The sequence below is a fragment of the Syngnathus scovelli genome, chromosome 2 (assembly GCF_024217435.2).
Source record: "Syngnathus scovelli strain Florida chromosome 2, RoL_Ssco_1.2, whole genome shotgun sequence".
NCBI lineage: Eukaryota > Metazoa > Chordata > Actinopteri > Syngnathiformes > Syngnathidae > Syngnathus > Syngnathus scovelli.
The window spans coordinates 5,314,827-5,338,773 of record NC_090848.1 but is presented as its reverse complement, the minus strand read 5'-3'; the positions used below and the strand labels follow the sequence as shown (position 1 = coordinate 5,338,773).

Sequence of the window (23,947 nt, the reverse complement as noted above, 5' to 3'; positions counted from 1 at the left end):
AACTAGTTCCACCAATCAGATACCACTAAACAGGAAACAGCGCATGTGAGTCCTCACGTCTCCAATAGGTGCGCTTTGACACTATTGTCCTGTGAGGCACACACAAGATCAATCTAAAGTCACAACAGACGAAAGATTCGACAACTATAAGGAAAAGGAAGTTGAAAGTTTTTCTAAGAGCTGCAGCGGCTACTCCGATCCAAAGTTTGGCGGCCGCTTCCAAATGCAACGTGCCTTGGTGGAAATACCTGCGCCACAGCCCAAACTTGAGAGTAGGTCACAGTAGCTTGTCGCTTTTTCTCAATGTGCAATTGTTTATTTTACATTTGTCTTTGTCCAGCTTATGAGATCCCTCATCTTGGCTGAGCAGGTTTATTTATTTCTCATACTTTGTCTGTTTTCACGTGGTCAAAAATAGCAAAAATAGTGGTAAAAAAAAAACTTTTAACGTCTCATTTAAGAGTATTAGGGCCAGTGAAGAAAAAAAAGGAAAAAAAAGGAGGGGAATGACAGGAATGGGACTTTTTCCCCCTCCAAATTCTGACTTAAAAGTGAGAATTTACACTTTCTGACTTTAAAGTCGGAATTCTAACTTTAAAGTGAGAATTCCGACTTTAAAATGAAAATTATGACTTTTTCCCTTAGAGTTCTGAGTCTGAAATGAGAATTCTCACTTTAAAGTCCACAATCCTGTCACCCCCCCTTTTTTTTCTTTCTTCACTGGCCCTAATCCTCTTCCGCAGAAATGCATTCCATTAAATCGCAGAGACAAGAACCCAAGTGTCTGAGACCACAGGGCTGAAGTCGCTTTAGTTCCAACAGGGACGTTCACCGCTCCAGAAAGGCATAGCCCCACCTAGTGGCGTCCAAAGTGAATAATACCCATTTGTTTGTACAGATGGTCCACTTAACCGCTGCAATCATAGAGATGCATGCATTGGTATAATGCAAGAGCTGGATCTGTAATTGTTACTTTGGTTTTGTTGACATGCTGGTGGGGAGAGAAAGCACTACAATTACTTTGATTTTAGTTTGTTTTTCTGGTATGTGTACACTACATCATTGTAGGTTGCTGAAATTAATGGGGTTGACTAAAACCACAATAATAAACATTGTCAAAAGAATTACTCTCTAAATAAAAATAATTAAAACCGAGTTTGTCTGCACAGGCATAATTTTGGATAAGCACTTGAAATGGATGTCTGAGAGTGTACCTAATAATATGGCCTTGTCAGCCCAATCAAGAAATATGTAGCAAAGCTTTCAGCTTAATTAGATTTTGCATTGGTAAAACACAATTTGTACTTTTCTTATCTTGCATTTTCATGCCTCACAACCAGGTTACATGCCAGAAGTGGGGCCAAGTTATTCTGCAGAACAAATGGCGGGATCCTGTGTTAGAACACAACCTCTGCCACAGTGGGACATGGCAAGGCACAACACTCCACGAGACCAATGTTACAGAATTATGGCAGCGCACAGCCTCACTGCACTCCAGCACCACTGCCCAACACTAAGAAGAGGACAGGAACTGCTCAGAAGGTAATCCCTAAGAAACCAGCATAACCAAGAGGTGTCTGGTGTCTATGTTTCATTGTGCGGCCAAAATTATTTTAAATGCCAATTTGTTTCATTGTTTGTGAAAAATTGTTAAATGCCAATTTGAAAGGATTGGATAGTATCCACTTTAATATAATGAACCGGTTTATTAGATGCATGCATTATATTATCTAATCCAGTTGCTCATGAAATATCAAGCTTGGAAATTATTGTGATGAGGTATATTTATGAAAATGTTTTTCGTTACTTCACTTTGCAACATGTACATATATTTGTATGGTATTTCTTTTTATTTCTTTGCTGTAAGGTCAGGCAAACATCTGGATGATTCTGGCTGGTGTCATGCAGACTTTGAACCAAAAATAATCCCCCATTTTAGTGAATTAATTCAGAACATTTTGGGCACTAGGTTTATTGAAAAAGTCACCATGAGTTGGATTGTTTGGCTGCCTAGACAGTTGTATTTTCAAAATGAAAAATCTGAGGAAAAGATACAATAATGACGAGACAGTAAATTAGTGGAACAATATCGAAGGCTTGTGAAGATAAAGTGGCATGCCCTGATTCTGTCATCAGTCGTCACTCTAGTTAATGGTCCTCTGCAGTCTGGGCCTTCGTCAGCCATTCTGAATAAGAATGAGCTCCAAACATTGAGAAATTGTTTGCCGCATTTGAGTGTAGCTCATCATTTTAGTGTGAAGATAGTCTATATTGTGAATTGGAAATTCATCAAAAATGTAATTGTGCAGTATAAAGTCACGGTACTATTTATCCGTCTGTTATAATCTTCATTGTTTAACGACAATACAAATGTCAAAGTTCACTCATCAAATTGATACAAAAAAAATCGAATGCAAGGTCAAAATGGCACCGAGTGCGCATTTAGACTATGAACCGCACTGGCAGGCGTTAAATATATTGTTTGAAAGCTCAATGGTAGGCAGGGAGTTGAGAGGAAAAACATAATAGAAGCTGTCAAAATTTCAAATTATGCAGGAAGCTTGACGAGAAAACGATCACAGGCAATTATGCCGAGGCAAGTACCCTCAAAAGAGCACCCCCTTCATCTTAGAGGAGAGTTGGACACACAAAGAGCAGTACAACCGAGCAACTCATGTTTCTTCAATATTGTTTTGTCACTTTGCAAATAGGGACGATCACACAAATGCACATTATTTCACATTGGATACTTATTCACTGCTTAATGGCTGCAATCCGTTTTGACATGTTGTCACTGCCAGAGTTTTATTTTCCTGCACTGAATATGTAGACTAATTCGACACACATACTGCACAGTACATAAGAATGATTATGGAATGTAACCCTAACCCGACTAACACGCGCCGGTCCACAATTAAGAACGGATTCCGATTTGTGTCAGCAATCTGACTTGGGGAACTAAGGGAAGCAATTTTTTTTTGTTTCTTGCCACCATTTAGGAGCCTTTAGTATTCTTTGATTTACTGTAGGCCTCATTTCCTCTATAAATCTGTTTCATGCTGTCCAGTCAAAATTCACAGCTGTTTTGACCATTCTGTCAATGATAAAACAAATACTGACGCTTTTAATTGCTGTTATTTATATCTGTGCATTGAAGGCTATTTATATAGCACAAGCTCTTTTTGATCAATCTCCAGACTTTCAGTGGGTCAGTCGCAAGATGCAGTACTGCGTGTGAGCATGTGTGTGTCTGTGTTTGCGTGTGCATGCATGTATCCGTAAAGGTCTTTTCATACGGCCATAAACATGTACAATATGTATCCATGCTCGCTCCTGGTTGGCCACTAAGCATGCGCCAAGGTGAAACATAACAGCAACGGTCACGTTCATTATGTGTTCCATTTCCATTGAGTATGTGTTGTTGTGTGAAATGGACTTTGTGCAGGCATTACTTGACAGCCCGTCAATATTTCAAGCTGACCAAATCTGTAATATCAATCTGTCACGCCGTCATCACTATTTTAACTGCACATCCATCACTGATAAATTTGTCGTTGCTATTCTAGGAAAGTCAGCCAGTAAGTCTGTGATTTTAAATGCCCTTCTGTGATTGCTAAATTACATTTTGTCAGCAATACTTTTAGGACCCTCAAATGTTCTTCTTCTGCGGCATCTTCTTCAGTGGCAGCCAATCGGCATCGAGATCTTACTACTTACGTCACATGCTTAGGCGGCACAAGCTGTGTTTCTACTCTGGTAAAGAACCACACGCCATTTTTTGCTCGTCCATTATAAAAAACTAAAACAAAGATATTCTGTAGTATTTACAATAGTTTATATAAGTGAAAAGACTCAAACATTCAATTAATAAACAAAGTATTACATTGTCCGTGCCTTACAAACCAGTAGGAGATATATCAAACACAATAAAAGTCCAAGACATCTGACTTTCCATCCGGCTCGTGACCCAAATCGAAAGGAATTATTTACAAAATATTTCATTTCACCAAGATTTAACACAAAATCATAAACATAAAGATTGTTATGCAAATAAATACACATGTATACTTATTATTATAAGTCCTAAACAAAGATTGTAAATTTATGTAGTCATGGCAACCAATTTAAGGTAATACTAGCCTAATCTGCAAGTTTGTGAAGTGTAGTGTGTTGATATTTGACTTAATAAATATGCCTGCTTCTGAATAATCTGCAGTGTGAACAATTGTCATGAGAGAAAAAGGAAAGGGAGAATTTAATGGACCTGTGTTGACAAGGCCTAGTACTTGGAATGGTCCCCCAATGGGAAGATTATCTGTCACGGCGGCCCCCCAGACGGAAGATGGTGCCCAAAGGAAGACTGTGCCTGATAAGCACACAGGTGTTCTGTTTCTGCTGGCAGATAGGCTCTTGAGAGCAAAGGAGATTGGAAAAAAAAAAAAAAGTCAAGAGGAGACAGGTAGCCGGTAAATCCCCATCTGTGTCCAAAGACAAGAACGGATTTTCTCAAAGAGAAAAAAAATCTATCTCTGACCACCGAAAGCTGCATTAAACTTTCATCTTGTGTGGCCCTCCCTGTCCAAAGAGACAGTGTAAAACATTCCATGCATCACTCGTAATGAGCAACAGAGGTGTTTATTTAATCAATAAAAATTGCTGCTAGCACACTGAGATGTAGTAACAAAATTTGGTTCCAGTTCATATCTCGTAAAGTTCGTAAGTAGAGAGGTATCACTGTATTGTAAATCAGTATCTTGTGAGGAATTGTGCTGAGTGAATAAATGGATGAAATAATATTCCTGAATTCCTAACGGCTTAGATACGGTCATATAATCGAGGGTTTCTGTTGAAAAAAAAAAATCAGATTTTCAGCGAAGCACATTATTTTGCGAGTGGATTGTGGTGGGGGTTGACATATGCACAAGGGGAATCTATTTAAATCCATTGCTTCCTGGAAACATAGCCCAGTTATGATCTTAATGTACTGTTCAACCTTTTGTACAAGTACGGGTAAAAACATATTAGAAAGTCACACCTAAATCAATTTCTTATTGAATGTTCTCCCTTCATTAGCAACATGAAATGATGTAATGGGTGTGCAAACAAGTATCTTTGCATGTGACTACAAACAAGTATCTTTGCATGTGACTTATTTGGTGATGCTACCCCCAACCTTTACCTTATGTTATTGGGAAATTCATTCATTCATTGTCACTAGCCACCAATTGTTAACTCTGATCCAATCATATTTGTTGTTCTTTGCAGTTTAGTTTGAGTGTGCCAGAACGTGTTTTTAGTGCAACAGGTAAACCTGAAATATGGCTCCTGTTAACTTTAAATTGTGTCTTATTTATGAAACAGAACAGTCCTCACTCCGCAAAGAGGGGGTGTGAGGATTAGAGTGCACGCAAGCACAAATGCCATCCAGAAGGTCTGAGACACACATCATGCAGTTGAAAGGCATTCACTCTAATCTCTGTGACATCCTGCTGCTCCACTGTTTGGACATGATGAAGATACAAGCTGAAGGCAACCTGATTGCTGGGTGAAACCAAACAATACAACCCTCCAGATAGTGTCAAAACTATTTGTTGTGGTGAAAAAAATCAATCTCGTATTATCGTAAAAATAGCACTTAATACATCTTGAGGTATGTAAAGCACTGAGGGCAAAATTCACAAAGACTCTGCTGCTTCAGCACCGATGCTGAATTCCATCCTTGCTTGACTCTCCCTCAGGGCTAAATCAGGTACATTGGGGATGTCATAAAGCAGATGCAGAACACGTGGGAGCTGCCTAAGGCTTCAACAAAGGAAACTTATTGGCTTCTCAGGGTCTCTGTCACTGGTCGATTGCGCAGGTGTAGTTTGAAGTAATGTTTTTAACGAATAGGCCAAACTTTAATAGAGGAGCAGGAGAAAGTTTAACTCACAGCATCCCCATATACTGTAATGATCTGCTGGCATTTCACTTTTTGCTGAGCTTTGCACCACTTGTCCAGTTCACATCACAAGCCACAGGGGTCTGGCAGAGATCCACTTTCCCAGAAGCTGCATGAATGCCTGCCACTTGTTTTCGGGCATTGGCAAGAGGGGAATATGCATTTGTAATAGAGTTCTTTTTTAAACATCTTTATTAGCAAGGCCTTGTTATTGGAAATGATGACAGCATGATTTGTTTGTAGCAGAAGGGAAATATCAACAAATCTTCTGGCATGTCAATACGCTTGAATAAATTACATTTTAATTTAAAACCTCACTGGTGATAAGCAGTGTTGGGACTTATATTTTTCCAGTAACGGATGATCAACTCAATTACTGTATTAATTGTTACACTGTTACCGTTACTAACTGTGAAATGAGGCATGTTACTTGGGCACTGCATTATAGGGCAAACTTGACTCAAGGAACCATTTGGGATGATCGAGAGCTCGTAATCGAAAAACTTTAACATAGTTGTTTACCAATGTTCTGTCGTGCTTGTCCCCTTATGGAGCAGCGCACACTCCTCTCACCTCCAGCCCTCCCTGTGTAGAGTTTGCATGTTCTCCCTGTGCCTGCGTGGGTTTTCTCCGGGCACTCCGTTTTTTTCCACATCCCAAAACCTTGCATGGTAGGCTGATTGAGCACTCCAAATAGCTTGTGAGTGCAAGTACGGATGGTTGTTCATCAATATGTGCCCTGCTATTGGCTGGCAACTGATTTTTGGTCCCTTAAATTTTACAACTAAGATACAAAATGAATTACAGGAATAACATTTGACTGGTTTGCAATACTTTACTCTTTAGTGTTTCATTTTACAACAGAGAGAAATTTACAAGTACAGAAAGATGGGGGGAAAAAGCATGAATTAATAATTTTAGCTTTAGATTCAGGCCAACAGTACATGCAGTACAAAATAATTAGCAACTTTGCTGGGTCAACATTATTTATGCATTTGCCCTTTAACGTTAAACCGCATTTCTTCTACTCCATTATTTTCTTTGAAGGAATGACTATGATAAAATTGCATTAGTAACTGGGACGGTTCCGAAGAAGTCAGGACACATGACAATATCACGTTTGTTCTATTATTTACTGTAAATTTAAAATACAGTGTGTGAATGGTTATGAAGGGAATAAGAAAGGCTTATGTAGCATAAAGGTATTGGGGAGAGTTTAAAAAGCTTTAATATTGTGTACTGGACCACAATGGAACAGGAGATCCATGTGCAACCGTGACTCACGTTGGTTTCTCTATGCATGTTGTCCCCCGGGTTAGTGTTGTGTAGTAAATTCTGAGGTTGAACACTTTGTGTTGCTTGGCTAGGTAAACCACACTTCTAATTGACTTAAATTACACCCAGGGCTTCTCGCGGCCAACAAGAAACACTATGTGTTGGAAATTTCAACACATTGGCATTTAAATTTCTATAATTTATATACTGTTTCAATTTCTGTGACTTTTGATTTTCACAGGTGGTTCTGGAACGCATCTCCCGCAAAAAAATGAAAGGTTACAAAAAAAAGCCTGTATCAAGTATTTTTAAATCACATTTATGAGTTTGCTTGCACCCAGACTACCTGCTCTGCTGTTGAATGTACAAATTCACTCTTAACAAATAAAATTCTACAGAATATTCACACTCTTCTCACTCTATGTGCCTTGGGCTGAAATTGATGGAAGCTCATAGTAGAATCTTTCTTTTGTCATGCGTGATGTAGTAATCTATCTTCTCTACTAAATATAACTCATCCGCCTCTACAACTCACCCATCACCCCTTTGTGCCTATTCCTCATTGCACTCTTCCCAGTTAACATTTGGTCTTCAGCAGACCAGATATCATATGCATGAAAAAAAAAATGCAGTCCTTGCAGTTTCTTACCTTATACAGTATGTGCCATTGGAGAAGTTGATGGATAGAAGTTGTCATTTGCTTTAGCGCTTGGGGTGAGAGGCTGCTCGAAGGAACCTGGAGATAGAAACCAAAGGCCACGAAGCCAACTGCTTTTATGGTGTTAATGACTTTGCCCGACTGGTTTGTAATGCATGTGATGATCACTACCCCTTCTATCCAGATGCATACAGGACATGGAAGTGGAAAAACAGTCTTTATATAGAAACATACAAAGTAACAACAGATGACAGAACTGGATATAGAGTCGGTCCGTCTGTCCGTACATCATCCAAACATACAAAAGTAACAACAGAGAGCAGAGCCAGCCATCCATCCAGCATGGTGCACAAGGGGTTAGAGCAGGTGGTGACGTCTGCGGCAAAACATTAAATATTGGCTAGGTGGCCATCGTGCCGACATGGTGGAAAGGTTCTGAATAAATTCCATAATGGCTCATGCCTGCCGAGTACTTATCTATATAGGTGGACTGCTTGGGAAATTATGTAAATGTATGTAATCACGTGAGGAACAGAATTTGGACCCAGATGCAGACAGGACATTGAAGTGGAAAAACAAAAATACAAAGTAACAACAGAAAACAACAGAGTAGACTACCACGCTTGCCCAGACTGCACATCCCTGCTCAATCGTGACACTTCAATTGAGTTTCAACGAGTCAATGTGGGTGCTGGGGTAACAATGGTTTCGAAATGCTCATTAAAATCTCTTGCACCTACTACAAATGGGTACAAAACACTTGCGACTGACATATTTTCCCACATGAAATCCCGTCTTTACACGCCAGGGTGCACGACTGTTTGTTGTTTGCTTTCTAGGTCATAATACATAAATCCATCTGCTCCAACGAGATTTGTTAGAACAGCCTAAACAAAGTATGTCATTCCACATTGTTTAGGAAACAAGGCCATGGTGAGTCTGGCGTGTCTCCATGGCCGCTTCCCTGCACTCCCTCTGGGTAGAGTATGGCACATTTAGCTCCCTTGATAGCATGGATGGGCTATTGCAACCAAACCAATTTGACACGAACACAAGAAAGCATTCCATCTGTCACCCAGCCTTGCTTCTCTCTTACAGTTATCAAGTGGAAAGTGTAAGAAATTATAGCCATATAGTCTATGCTTAGTGTAGTTTTTTGAATGTGTTATTGTAAACAGCATCAACTGTATGCAGTATTTATTTTGATTGAAATGCACAAATAAAGTGTGAGAGTTACCTTCTTGCAAGGAACTGATTACCAACTGTAGAACTCGATTGACCATATATAAGTGGCACGCTTGGTGACCAGCAGAGCTGCCCATGCAATGACGCTACTTGTCATTATCACCAGTGCATATGTTGTCCCCATTTAGTCGAACCCGCTTGCCATCAGGCTTCTGTACTCCCACGCTGGCAAGCTGATGCGACACCAGTCGGTGAGATTCCCAGGAACCCCCGTGGGAGCTCAAAGCTCTTGTTGCTTCATCGTCATTAATGCTCCCTGGCGCACGTTCCTCCGTGTCCCTGCTACCATTTCCCCCACTACCTTTTAAGGCCCCAAGATTTCAATCAAACAATCTAGATTTCAAACTGACTCTACCTCTCTTGAGTTTCATCTCTTTTACGTTGTCGTCATCCACCGAGAGTGAAAAAGTAAAAAAAGCCCATTTTGATAAAAGTACAGAGGTATTCCAAAATGTAGAAAGTAAATCTCTGACAAATATATATAATTAAGTATAGCAACAAATCATTTGTTGGTATGTTCCAATGCTGTCAATAAGGCTCATCAACGTGGGTCAATGTAGTGAGTATTGTAATGCAAAGATCATGACAAGCATAACAACGTGATTGAGGTTTTCGAATTTAAACAGAAGTGGGTGTTATAATTTGAAAAGAAATGTTGAAGAGTAAAAATAATAGTCCTGTAGAAATTGTTTGAAATGATTGATGTGCCAATTAAGTTACACTTGAAATAATTGTCTAGATTAAAAACAACCAGTGGTGCACTATAACATCCATCCATCCATTTTCTGTACCGCTTAGTCCCCACGGGGGTCGCGGGTGTGCTGGAGCCTAGCACTATAATATGCATTAATTTTATGTTGTTGGAGGATAATAATGTAAGCATCCACATTTTCATTTTCAAATTATATTAATAGTGGAAAATGTGCACCACCTACGCAGCTCTGTCTTATCAGTCGTGCACATGTATCAAATGGATAATGATTTTCAATTTTGACGAAGCAGACCATCACATCGTCTTAGTGTAAGCAGAACCTTCAGTAGAGCACACGATAACACAATATTCCCACATGATATGGGTGAAAAGATACTCGAGGTCTTCTTTCCATTTTTACACTGTATTTCTTTCTTGAGTTGTCCTGGTTTTAGTTTTCTAGTATCCCATCTGAGAAGTGATCAATGGGTTCTTGTTCTGCATAAAATATAAACATGAATCATATGAAGGTGGCCCTCCTTTATCAGACACTTTTTCACAGTCAGTGAAAACACATCTATCTAAATCAGGTTTTAATTCAGGTTTTAATTCAAATTCATCTCCAACGGAGCCTTCAGCAACATTGTTTCTAAAGAGCAGATTATTAGTCTCGGAGAATCCTCAGTCCGACCCACATATTCGTATATTTTGAGTGATTATTCAAAATGTGTGATGGCAATGGGTCTTGTTTTGATTATTTTGTTTATTTATTACCAGATTTAATTGGTAAGAATACAAATAAAGAATGCTGATATGATAAATTATTTTTTTAATCTGCATTATCCTTGCACTTGCATTGACGGGTGATGCAACCACGAGATTAATCGAACAAGTCAGCCTCATGTTTAGGAATATTTCGCCTTAGTAGAGAGAGCAATATAACATCTAACTTTATTCTCATGTTAGCTCTTGTACAAGTATTTGAGAAGATAATTGACATTTGTTGTTGTTCGATGACACTCCACCTTCCTTCAGCATTTCCGACCCAGATGGTTACGCTGATTAGATGCCTCGTGCTTAACAGGCCTGCAAAGTAAATCTGTGGTACAGATTACAGTTTGACGACTGCAAACTGGCATTGATGTAGCACCGGGCATATTTCCAAAAGTACTGGAGATGATTAAGGTGTCACGGCTGAAGGTGTCAATCGATCAAAGCTTGCCTGAGTAGGTACATATCACTAAGAGGTCTTTTTTTTTTTTTCTCAAGATGACTGCAGTGTTTACGTCATATCATGACATGGTTAATGGATTCCCTCCTCATGAATTGGAGCTACAGAAGAGGAATGCTGATTTTACAGTATGTTTGGTGACCAAGGATAAAACGGTAGAAATAAAGTTCAACCTTGCACCCTACCCGCCAGTTTATCTTTGCACGCCCAAGGTTGTCTGTGCAGAAATAATGACTGCTTTTATCTGTGCTGTATTTGAATGCCCTTCATATTCCCACTCCTCAACAATGTTCACATCCAGCAATACTCACTGATGGATGCTAATAATCAAGCAGATCTTTGAATTGCTAAGATGACAAGACATGGACATCTAAATGAATAGGTAACATGTCATCGTGCACACAAAAATGCACAAAATATACCTGGAGTTTGTCATCAGGAAACAGTTTATTTACTGAGAAATTCCGTGAAATGCAAATCTCAGGGTACCACAAAACTCATGTGTTACATGCTGCTGCAGGATGGCGCTCGTAGCTGCAGTTTTGCTCTCTCTTCCGTGGCTCGAGCTGTAGATTGTTGGCTACACATATTTTGTGTGATGCTTTTGTCGAGAAAAGTGCCAAACCACTGTGACATTTTCTTTGAAGAGCAAGCAGGTTATGCTGTTGCTTTTCCTCATTAGGAAATGTAAGACTCCGCCCATCATACCCATCCTTCCACACACAGTGCGCAGAGCAAATAAATAATGGATCACAGCTTTGGCAGTCCATCCATGCTCTGTTCAAAGAGGGAAAAAATGCAGTACCTCAGCCTGCACTTACATAAATGTGCATTCCTTTTGCTTGTACTCAGTGTACTGTATGTTGTTTCCACTTGGCCAACCTTAGCATGAGAAGGAACAAAGAATGATGTCAGTGGCAAGAAGGTGGACGTTCTGATAATTAAATGGCCTTTCGTGATGTACTGTATATTTGAAGTCATCCAGCAGCACACGCGTTTGTGGTGTAATAGGTGCTCCTGGCCGCTGGCACCGTTCCCAGGTGCTTACTAGAAGATAAGGAATCTTCAATCTCTAATTTTTAAGGAGACCACAAGAGACAGCCTGGAGGTTACTTAGTCTGACTTGATAAGAGTTGGGGACTGAGGCGTCTTCATGGCTATATTTGTTGCACGGATCTTTGCATTTTTTTTTTTTATTTAAAGAAGCTGCAACTTACTAAAAATTGTCACATCAACATTGGCATTTTAGGTAACAGCAATGACAACATCCTTGATGTGAAGATATTTTTCAGTTCTGTTTTCTAATAAATGTTATTGCATTTGTAAAGATATGGACAGTAATTCTAATCGTAAAAACTGCCCCTCATTGCTGGGTGGCATTTGCCCCTAAAATATGAGATTGAGTAACAATATCATGCATCCATCCATTATCTGAACCGCTTATTCTCACGAGGGTCACGGGCATGCTAGCATGCTATCAATAATTGATTAATTATATTATAATATTATATTAATAATTTGACTTAATACAATTCAGGAAACAAAACAACAAGGAAGTGAATCAGCATCATGAAGAATATTTTAACCTAACATTTCTATTGAAATCCAACGATTCTAAAATATACAGTGTTCTCTCAGTTTTGAGAATGATAAATTCTAAGCTTCAACACAATATTTGATATTCTGCAAATTACAGATTGACTTAAAGTTAGTTTTTCTTGTTTTTCATATCTCTACCTAGGTTACCACAGTTGTTAGAGATTTGCTCACTCCAACTTATTTTGCAAGAACCACAAGAGACAAGGCAAGTTCTTTTAGACACCTGCAGGTGGAGAGTCCATTCGTCGCTGTCTGAACAGCGATTATCGAATGAAGTCTGAAAGATCTCCTTCCTGCAAGGGCATATTTATTAGGAGGAACAGAGTGGGGGTGAGAGTGGGGGTCAGAGTAGACAAATGGCCGAAGCCCCTGGCTGATCAAAGCACAGCAGGGGGTCCTTCACGATGTTGTGTGAACTAAACAACTTTGATTGCTTCCTCTGCAGCTAGTCACTTTGTTCTACTACTTTTGTTAAGACAGGACAGGCGAGTTTAATTATTACAGGTTACATTCCAACATAATCATAGGATCAAGATAACCTGGAAAACCCTAACAACAGTGCTGCATCAAATTTTCTCTCTGTGTGTTTATTTTGCTTCCTCAATTTCATTTGGTTTTATGCAGGGATTTTGTCTGATAGCAAACGGAAAGCTCGGTATTGTTTGTGTAGTTGAATGTTCAGAATAAAAATTGTCCCCCAAAAAATATTCTAGCCAAAGCTACAAATTGGTGATTAATGCGCCTTGTAGATTATTGTTGTGCAAATCGTAAATTAGTTGTCATGAGTCGTCATGTCATGTCTACTGATGAGACTACTCTTAGTTCTTCATTTTCTTTTTTTATTGGAACGTTTGATTTCAGCCGTAAAGTGGAACACAAAGTGGACTGAATAACCCATGAGCTATGAAGTAGATTCTCATAACACCCAAGGGTGCATGTAAATGTGCAAAAACAAAAAAAATGCAAAACCAAAAGTTGTTGCAAAAAACCCACAGCAGTAAATGCACAAAAAATAATGCTGAGGTGGACCGTTTCACAGATGAAGCAAAATAATGAAATGGGAGCGTGCTCTGCCTAGCCAAACACGCAGAGTAGTGCATGGGCATCAATGTGACTTTTCAAATGAACCCTTAATGCTCATGGTCTAATTGGTAATATCGGTATGGTAATATTTTAAGTTAATTAAGTCTGACTGTATTAGGTTGGCAAGTTAATTCATTTGAAAACAACCATGAAAAAGCATTTCTACTTGTGTTGTCTATCATTTATGGCACCAAACTACGGAATCTGACATCAAGGCACAAATGATAGTATCCTTCTTACTTTATATTTCACAAATCCCCTCTGGCTTTTGTTATTTGTTTTGTTTAATTTATTCAACATTCTGCTTCTCAACTTGCTATTTAGACAAAAAATTTTGGGGTGATAGATGCTGGTGCACAGTGCTGATGGACACAGTTGTTTTTTTTGCATGAGCAATTACAACAGAAACCCATGCACAATATTTGATCAATTGATACTACCATCTGTAACTGATGTGGATTTAGTGTGTCTTTTTTATGCAAACAATGTTTTGGAGCCAGGAACAAAGTGACAAAAAGCCATGGGTGGTAACTGTCAACAAGACTGCAATGTCCCCAGACTGACAGGCCAATGTAATGGTGTGCATCATGCATAATTAAAACATTGCTTGTGCACTTTCTGGCTTGTTGAATCTGCTTGTTGACTTGAAGCATTTTGTTGTGTTGTGTGTGGTGCGTGGGAAGATTTTTAGTTGCCACATTTGGGGGGGGGGGCATAGATGAGAAAGATTGTACCTTAAGGATATAGACCACTTCCGAATATGTTAACATCTCTCCGCTTCTGTGTCTAACCAAATGCGCACGCTTCTTGCATGAACCAATTAATTGCTTGTTTCTTTTTCTCTTTTTTTTTTTGTATCACTCGTCGAAGCATCTGCCTCCCATTTACTCTGTCACTCGACCTTTCACCTTCATCCCAAGGGACAAACATTGTGGCGTGGTGAGTGTGAGTTGGTGGGTGGTGGTCATGGCATTTTGTCGCAATGTGTCTCTGTGGCAAATGTTTATATGTGTGCTGACATAGTTGGAGCATGGAGAAGGCAGAAATGAGGACGCCTTGCCACACACTCTTGGAGGAAGGAGTGATGGGGAATCTAGGTCATCGCCACTGATGCATTGCAAAGCGGACTTCAAACAAACCTGGCCTTTAGCATGATGGCTCTCTGCGAGCTGTGTTACATGCCATCAGAAGCCGATTGCCATTTTCAGCCGTCAGCTGAAGTGATGAATAGAGTCAATCATTAAGAGGACCAGTAATATGTGTGCACCATACAAAGTAATGAAAGAAAAAAATCCATTTTTTATTTACTTACATCAAAGAAAGAACTTCTGAAATGACATTAGTTCTAAATAGCATAACAACCCTACACATGCATTTTTTGCTTGATTAACAAATCTTTATGTAAGGTAATTTTGATGGACTTCAGTACTGTAGAGATAACTTCGATCTTGCAAATCTCTTAAACCAATTGTGTGAATGGCTCATTATGATCACACAACAAGAGCTTCAATTATAATCACCTGACTGACTAGAACTGAGTAGCGAGGACACAGTCTGTGACGTCGGCGCCTGTGGGAAATCAATAACAACAACCAGGAGATTATTCGTGGTGCTGATGTTTTGTTCGACATTTTTTTATCATGCTGCTCTTACGTGCCTTTTAAATTCCCCATCGGGGATTAATAAAGTGGAATGGGTTGACGCGATGTTGCCCAGATGTGGCCCAATCAGTCTGATTCCATAAAAAGCATATACACAGCTACAACACATTGGAGATGAAAAAGTTGCAGGAATAAGAGTTCAGTGAGTGTTCACAACAACCGCAAAAATTTCATGGCCCATGATGAAAACTACCTAAAAAGCTGATATTCAGATTTGCAAAGGCTGACACTGAGAAGTAACTTTTCCTGAAGCCTGAGGTAGCTAAGATGCGCTCTGTTTTGGCCATGACATTACAACACAAAAGGCATAAGAAATGTATGAGCGCAAAGTCTAAATGAAGCGGTTCCCCATTAAAAAAAGAAAATCTGGCCCTGTAGTTCAGGGTAAAGAGTGTTTTGTGCTCAACCTTGCAGAATAATTTTAGAATAATGCAGTGAGCACCCAAGCTATAATTAATGCAGGCAAGACAGAAGTTGTGTTTTCAGTCAATGTGAATGGTCTCAAGCAGATGGCAATGCCAGTTTGTGCAAAGACAAAAGCCCCGTAGCTTTCATTTAATTTCAAAGAAGGGAAAATATATGTGGTAGACTATTCTTTATTTCTCTTGCAACCGATCTGTGCTTTTCACCTTTTTCAGAAGCAAAATGATGATGAGTGCTGACCTATGACACATTAAACAAAAGCCAGGGCTCTCTAGGATGAGTTAGTATTTTGAACAGTCGGATATAGGCCAGGATTGTACCTTGATCACGATTTGCCATTCTACACCAACTGCCATGATGATAAAAACCCTGCAGACAATTGAACATATACAATCTGCTTTAGAGATTCATGCAATAGACATGACACAGCGAATTACTGCATGTTAGTCCTAGAAAATCAGGGCAATAATTGGGCCTCATTCACTAAGTAGTAAGTAACAACTATCTTTATTGCCATGCTGTGGAGCAAAAAAATATGAAAAATAACATATACGTGTTGTATATCCATGCAAACTAGCTCTCCGCTCTAAGAGAGGTGCTGAAGCTCATTAGCTGTACTTTAAATGTAAAACAGGAGAATGTGCTTCTTAACCACGTGTCAAAGCCAAGACCCGAGGGCCAGATCCGGCCCCCCAAATTATTTTATGTGGCCCGTGAAAGCAAATCCTGTCTGTCAATTTAGATATGCTTCAATTTCCATGACTGTCACTATGTGGCTGAGCAATCATGATTTATTTTTATTTTTTTGCGAAAGGGGTCAAATCATTGTGGCCATAGATTTCAGCTGGGTCACGGAATGGACCTCAAGCCATAAGAAACCAAACCACACAGAGACATACAGTTGAGCTCAGAGACAAGTGCACCTCACAGGAAAATACTCTGTGGTTGGCAGACAGCCCATGCTATAATTTGCCTTTTCACTGCGTCCGTTGGCGGTCAGGCCGTGGGCGTGCCACAGCCATTGAGCGTTGAGATGTTGCAGACAACGTGATGAGGGGATGCATGTGTGTGTGTGGGGTGGGGGTCAGAAGATGGCGCATCTTGGTCTTGCTGACAGCAGGTCAACAACATTAAGGGACTGTGTCATTGTGTCATAAACCTTTTTGGATTTAGGCATGAAGATGTAGTATGTGACAAGCTTGTGGAAATGTGTCTCGGCTGGAATCAGTGCCAGACGCAAGTTGATAGTTACAGTCTGCAGCACGTGTGGAAGAAGCATGTGGTGAAATTAATTAAGGGTTCAGGGTTTTGCCCAAGGAGACTTTGACAGCAGTCAGTCAGACCTGGGATTTGAACTGCCAAGCCTTGTGTCACTAAACAAATCACAATACCAATAGAGCCACAGGGGCCCAGATGAATGTTGTCTAGATCAGGGGTGTCAAACTCATTTTTTTCACGGGCCGCATTGTAGTCATAGCTTCAACAACTCAATCCAATGATCACATTGGCCACTGCCAGGAAGTAGCCGCTGAAGTAACAAATAGATTTGTGGTTTCAAGATTTTCACTTCTGTTTTGGCCTCAATGGTGGTTTGCACTCCCATGAGACATTCAAATAATAAACTGTCCTTACCGCATTGCTACAACCATTGAAGTGCTGGCCTAAAACTTTTGCAGAGTGCTTTTAAATCACAGAAAATAAACATCCCAACAAATGTTGTTCCACCCTTCACTACACTGCCACCCTCAAAGTTGCATATGAACAAGCTGATTGAGTCCAGGCCATCTGTGGCCGAAAACCTTGAATAGAAAGAGAACTCAATGCTGTTTTTGTCCACTCCTTTGCTCATTAAGGATCTACTATTCATGCCAGGCCCTTTGGATGACAAAGACAGCTCACAACTGCACATTTTCACTAAGCGGAGGCTAGTTTTTTCCCCCCCTCTTCCTCAAAAGCCTCCTTCATCCGAATTTCCTTCACAGAAACCTAAATCGATTAAGTAGGAACTTTTTTATTATCCAGATTGGCCAACAGGGAAGACCTACTCCCTTACTGTATGTCCACCATTTGAATTACAAAGGACCCCCCCCCCCCCCCCCCCCCCCCCCAGCCTACCCCTGTCAGTTCATCTTCTGTAATGATTCAGGTTTTGTCTCCTGTTGACTTCAATTGAGTAATTGGTACCTCCAGAGTGACAGCAATTTAACTTTTTTGGCAGAGAGAGAGAGAAATCGAGAGAGAGAGAGAGAGAGAGAGAGAGAGAAATCGAGAGAGAGAGAGAGAGAGAGAGAAATCGAGAGAGAAATCGAGAGAGAGAGAGAGAGAGAGAGAGAGAGAGAGAGAGAGAGAGAGAGAGAGAGAGAGAGAGAGAGAGAGAGAGAGAGAGAGAGAAATCGAGAGAGAGAGAAATCGAGAGAGAGAGAGAGAGAGAGAGAGAGAGAGAGAGAGAGAGGGAGGAGAAATCCTGCCCCGCGCGTCGTCACTTCGGGACATCCGCGCCAATGTGGTCCTGAGCTTGACTTGAGCAGGCATGACGGAATGATCAACGATTGCCTCCCGCAATATCGGTGTTAGTGTGGTAGTATCCACCGAGCGAACTCACCATCGTGATTCTTTTGCTTATTGACAGACTGCAGGTGTGCACACTTTGGCAATATGTAATGTTTGAAACGACGCAGCGATTTCTGGAGAATTGCACTACTTTGAGGAGTTCTCTCATTCTATATCTCGATCCAATACATCCCCCCCCCCCCCCCCCCCTTACGGCGCTCTATTCTGCAGGCCAGGGAACAGATTCCCCGCAATGTCTGCGAACTGACAGCGTAAAGATCGGAACCATTTGGAAACTGTGAAGGTAAGGTTAACAATTTTATTCTAAATGTTATTCCAAAAATTTAGTTGAGTGGTTATGTTTGACTGACCCTATTTATCGGCCATTGCCGGTGCGTTTAATTATATTAAAGTCCCCCGTTACGCATCAGATCCAGTGGTTGCTTTTCTAATATACAATTCGTGACTGCAGTATATAGCCAGATGCTCCTTTCCTTTTTCCAAACGTCAGAGAATGAACAGTGCCGCTGTCTCTTGGCGTAAATATCGGGTGGGCAGCTCACGCTGACGCGAATTGCTCATGACGTTGGCATTTGTTTGGACATCTCCCGGTGCGTCACGACTGCAGCCAGTGATGTGCACTTGCCCACAGACTCCGCACGCAAGCGAGGCGACAACAACCACGTATGGACACTCCGCGTTATGTGTGCGGAGTGTCCCCCTCCTCTTCCCCTCTGATGTCTGTTTGGAAAAATGACAAGTGGTTTAAGATTGTAAACAGGGATGTGCTGGTATATACGTGTTAGAGGTATGTCGTGATGGTGTGCATGTACAGTGTGATGTGAGATTGAAGTATCGTAGAGTATGAATAAACAAATCAGAGCATCCCCTTCTTCACCTGTGGGATCTGAAGCACTAAAAACAGTCCATCATCACTAACCTCCCAAGAGGGAATGGGAAAAACGTGGAGATCCGAGCGGCTGCACGCCATATTTTCACGGAATAGTTGGAATGACCCGATTGTTAACACAGGCGCAGGCAGAAGCTACATATTGAGCTGAGTCGAGTGCTCTCACTCAGAAATTGATTTAGATGAAGATAATGTCCCCCGGCATGGACACTTTACGACAATCATATTTATTACTTTGTGGTTCCCTGAGTGATCCCTGAAGACAAACTTATTATCGTATGTCACAAAAGACATGACCACTCGCTTAGTTTATACTCTCATTGACATATATTGATGAGCACACACATGTACCATACTGTGATTATTTGTCAAGAGCTCATTTCACCATTTACAACCTTCCATGGTTTGTGTAACAAACTGTCTCAAGATGATTATCCTCCTCTTCAATAAAGGGGATTTATTATTTTTTCCTCTCTTGGTTACCTGCTCTTGTGGTACTGAAAGGAACAGTTGGAATCATGTCAAGCACTGTGCCATGTCTCGCTGAGACTTAAGTATCCAAAGACATCAAAAGCTTTTCCGTGCTTCTGTTGATAGTTTTAATTTTCAAGGAGCTCTTGAAGTTCTTGTTGCCCGTGGTTTTGCATTGAAGAGTTATTGAAAGGGTTTTGAATGAAAGGGTTCATAAATTGGGCGGAAATTCATAAGTGCTGTCTCGTCTGGTAATACAGCCCTTTGTAAGAAACGATTACAGCAATTGATACAATTGATGAGGTTTCTTTTTGTGTGAGGAACACTAAAGAGGACTTTAAGAAGGTGTACCACCATCCTGGCCATAAAATTACATTAATGACTCTAAAGGAAATGAAAAATGCAGAAATGATCCAGCTTGTAAATAAATAAAAAAACGTTACGGGAGCAAGACAGTGAGTTCGGTTGGACTTTATTCTACTATTTAACTATGCACGCTACTGTATTTACATTGTTGTTGATCGATATTCATAAGCAAATTCATCAAAGTCCTCATTGTCTGTATCTGAATTAAAAAGTTAGGCGAGTTCACCACTAAACATAACAAGTTCCCTCTTGTCATTGTTTTGTCGTCGTCACTTTGCTCTTCGGCAATGATCCCGGCTTTCCAGAAAGCTTGAATAGTGCCTCGTAAGCATGTCTCTGCCAATTCAGAGGGTCCTAAATTGCTGTTTGCTTTGCAAGAATCGATAGTATTTATTTATCAATGGCGGCGGGGGAACGTACTATACGTATTACGTACAGTCCTCTGAATGGTTTACTGGCCTGATAAATGTAAAACGTAATGGGGGCCGGAGGTGGAATCGAACCTGCAACCTCTGAAGTGGGCGTGCCAACACGTCCCTGTGCCAGACAACTACATTCACACATCTTGGAATTCAGTCCACACAAAAGGCCCACCTTTGGTTTTTGAGAAGATTAAAGGCTATTAAGTGCACCGTATGGTGTGTGGGAAAATACCGTGCTTCAATACCTGTGAAATGTGAACATTAGAAGCATTGTACAGCATGCAGCCCCCAGTTAAATCTTGTGAAAATCCAATCTCTGAGAAGATAGAATCTTCCTCCCCTCCACACGTACACCTCGTGTTCCATCGTAAATCACAATCACTCGGCATTGATCTAACTCGGAGCTATTTATTTTTGTTGCCCCTGTCATGTCATGAATTGACGAGTATGGCAGCTCTCATAGATAACGAATATGTCTGGACAGAAAAAGAAGCAGTACGCCATCTAAAGATGTTTTAATCTTTCTCTTCTACCGCTTTTCTGAATGGTGAACATTTTTTTTCTTTTACCTGCATGCAGGAAGTTACAAACTGGTTACTAATGATGGGCAAATGAAGCTTCAAGATGATTCATGAACCCGTTGTTGTGTTTACTTAGACCTCCAGATGGCAGTCTCTGTTCACCGAAGAGCTGAAAGCCCACCGACTTGGATGGCTGCAAAATTGTATCATATTTAATTTTAATATAATATATTTTATGTTTTTCTTAAGTACAATGGAATGTCTAAGGTTCAATGCTGCTGAGGTAGTAGATTTTGGTAGTCAACCAAAGCTTTAGGGAGACACATGCCCCTCAAATTTTACAAATTTAAAACTTCAAACCACAATTGCAGACAATAATATAATTGGCAATTGGAGTCAAAATAGCAAACAACAAAAATATAATAATGTACCCGCATCTTTTTATAGATCAGGGATGGTCAACTTAAATGATGGATGTCTCAAACTATACATGCATGACAAAAGACAATTTTTAATCTAAACAGCAGACACATAAAGCAGGATCAAGTGCACCCAAAGTTTAAGCTCAGTTTTACCATTTTTCACAGTTGGAAATAAATAGTTTGGTAGTAGATGATTGCAAATGATTGTGATGGTCATTTGGAACAACGAGAAAATTCCCATGTAAGAGTCTCTGTTGAAATTATCTTAAAAAGGGGGCATCAATTACCTCACTATGCAGTTGTGTTGCATCGCCAGAGGAAGCCGAAGTTTGTGGTGAAAGCTTTTTCTCACTCATATGCGAATCTTTGTGTGACAACTAAGAGGAAAGAATTACCAGTGTAGTTTATTTCCAGGCCTTCAGACGTGAACACCATATTTCAGAGTGAGCTTCCGAGGACCACTGAGCCTTGAAAGATGAACTTAATTTGCCATGGATGCCTGAAAGGCATCCATGTCGGCTGGAAATGGCATGCCAGGGGAAGCAAAATGAGCAATTTTCCTCTCTCATTTGCCCCTCCTCTGTTTGGAGTCCCTCTATTTAGTCATGCATACAAACGTTGTTGTCATACTCCGTTAGGGCCGTGCTGACTGATGAAAGTATCGATACCAAATAGCTAGTATTGATCATTTATTTTTCTGATTTCAGTTGTTATTTACTTTGATGGACATTTTAAGCTTGCTGTTTTTTGTGGCACACTATAAAATATACTGTCTGAGTGAGAATAGCTTGATGATAACTGTAAGTAAACTACCTGCGAGCAGTGTGCAATTTTTCCTTGTGTTCTCTCTGATTGGCAGTACAAGGCGAGCGGAAAGGAAACCAAAATAAAGGTAAACAAGGTTGCATTGATTAGCTAATTTGATGAAAAATCAAAAAATGCTAGGAGAAGGTGTCTAGACTAAAGTCATTTAAGAGACGCAGAGACTAAGAATTACTACTACTTTGTACATTCCAATTTAAAACAATAATCCAGGATTGTTTCCATCAAAAATAGTATGGCACGGTTAAGAAGTCAAAAAACATGTTATTTAATAGGACAAGGAATTTAAAATAGCATAAATATTTTTTAACCTGAAAGTACTTGGTATCAGTATCAGTATTGCCAAAAATAACATCTAGAAACATGGTAAGCAGCTCTGTTGTTCTTGATTTGGTGTCTGAATTAGCTTAGTGGTGCCTTTCCTTGTCAGAAAACAGTCGCAGCAGAGTTGGCTTGCTACAGGGTTCTTCATTTACAGACCACTTTACCAGAATAGCCCAGGGGCACACCCCTCCTTGGCCCCCCAATATTCAATTCCAGCTGTTGAGCAAGGAGATGCAGATTGTCCATTATCATGTTGGAAGCTTATTTGCATTGTAATGTTAAACTCTCGGCAGTAACTAACACATCTCCTCTTAGCAGCTAAGAATATTGGTGGTTGCAGTGCTGTTTGGTTATGAAACTCTCGATGCAAATTTTTTCGTCATTGCGTCTGCATATATTTTTAACACCCGACTGACTAAAAAAGCGAAATGCTTCTTGCGAATGCATTTTATACCACTGAGAGACAGTTTTTCAATTCATAAGGAGGATGCGTTTATCGGACGGGCACCACAAATTAGTCGCATCTCGTATATTTTTCTACTGTTGCCATTGTCTCTTTATTGTTGTCCTCTTGTGAATTGCATATTTTAAGCGTTATCACTCACAAAGACGACATAAGGAATACAACCCCCCCGACCTTAGCATAACTCCATGCAGAAGCACATCAGCAACAAAAAATATATATATATATCAATACATTTACCGGTCGCACATTGATTTGATTTGCAAGTAGTTAATACAGATTCCTTTGTTTGTTTGTTTATATATTTTGTCGAGTACAAGAATAAAACCAATTGCCAGCTACAAATTCCATATGGGTTGCTGACAAAATTTGCCAAGGTTTACATTTTGTTTAAAAGCTTTCAGTGAATTTTAAATCCCACTTGATTGTCTTGTGAACAAACAAGCCTTTCTTTACCCAAAATGAGTGATTTTTTTTTACATATAACCCCTAAAGTATAGCCAAAGCCAAAGTCAAAGTCAAAGTCCGCTTTATTGTCAATTTCTTCACATGCCAAGACACACAAAGAGATCAAAATTACGTTCCCACTATCCCACGGTGACAAGACATAGTTCACAATGTACATACAAGTAAACAACACAAGAAAATAAAACAAGAAGGCACAAACAATGAATAAATAAGAGTGATGAATAAATAATAAATAAACAAATAACACAATAAATAAGTACAGGACCGATGATGATGATGATGATGATGAGGACGCTACGCAGAAGGGGGAAGAGAGTCTATATAGTCTATATAGTCTTGGGGAATCTGTGCTTCCCAGAATCTTGTTGGATAGTGTAGGTACATACCTTTATCCCCATAGG

At 40.0% G+C, this 23,947-nt stretch overlaps 1 protein-coding gene and 1 long non-coding RNA gene across 2 annotated transcripts in view; both read left to right on the top strand.

Annotated features, from left to right (window-relative positions):
• The first annotated feature begins 18 nt into the window (after positions 1-18).
• On the top strand, positions 19-15,450 carry LOC137840080 (uncharacterized). The gene is made up of 4 exons (XR_011086514.1): positions 19-272; positions 1,341-1,542; positions 14,594-14,662; positions 14,747-15,450. It is a non-coding gene; the product is annotated as an uncharacterized lncRNA (long non-coding RNA).
• Positions 15,451-18,263: 2,813 nt separating this feature from the next.
• The window catches only part of LOC125987752 (interleukin-1 receptor accessory protein-like 1), a 98,116-nt gene continuing 92,432 nt past the window's right edge, over positions 18,264-23,947 (top strand). The window contains exons 1-2 of the mRNA XM_049752176.2: positions 18,264-18,443; positions 18,589-18,661. The gene's annotated coding sequence lies outside the window, so the exon portion shown is untranslated. The remainder of the gene's footprint in view (positions 18,444-18,588; positions 18,662-23,947) is intronic.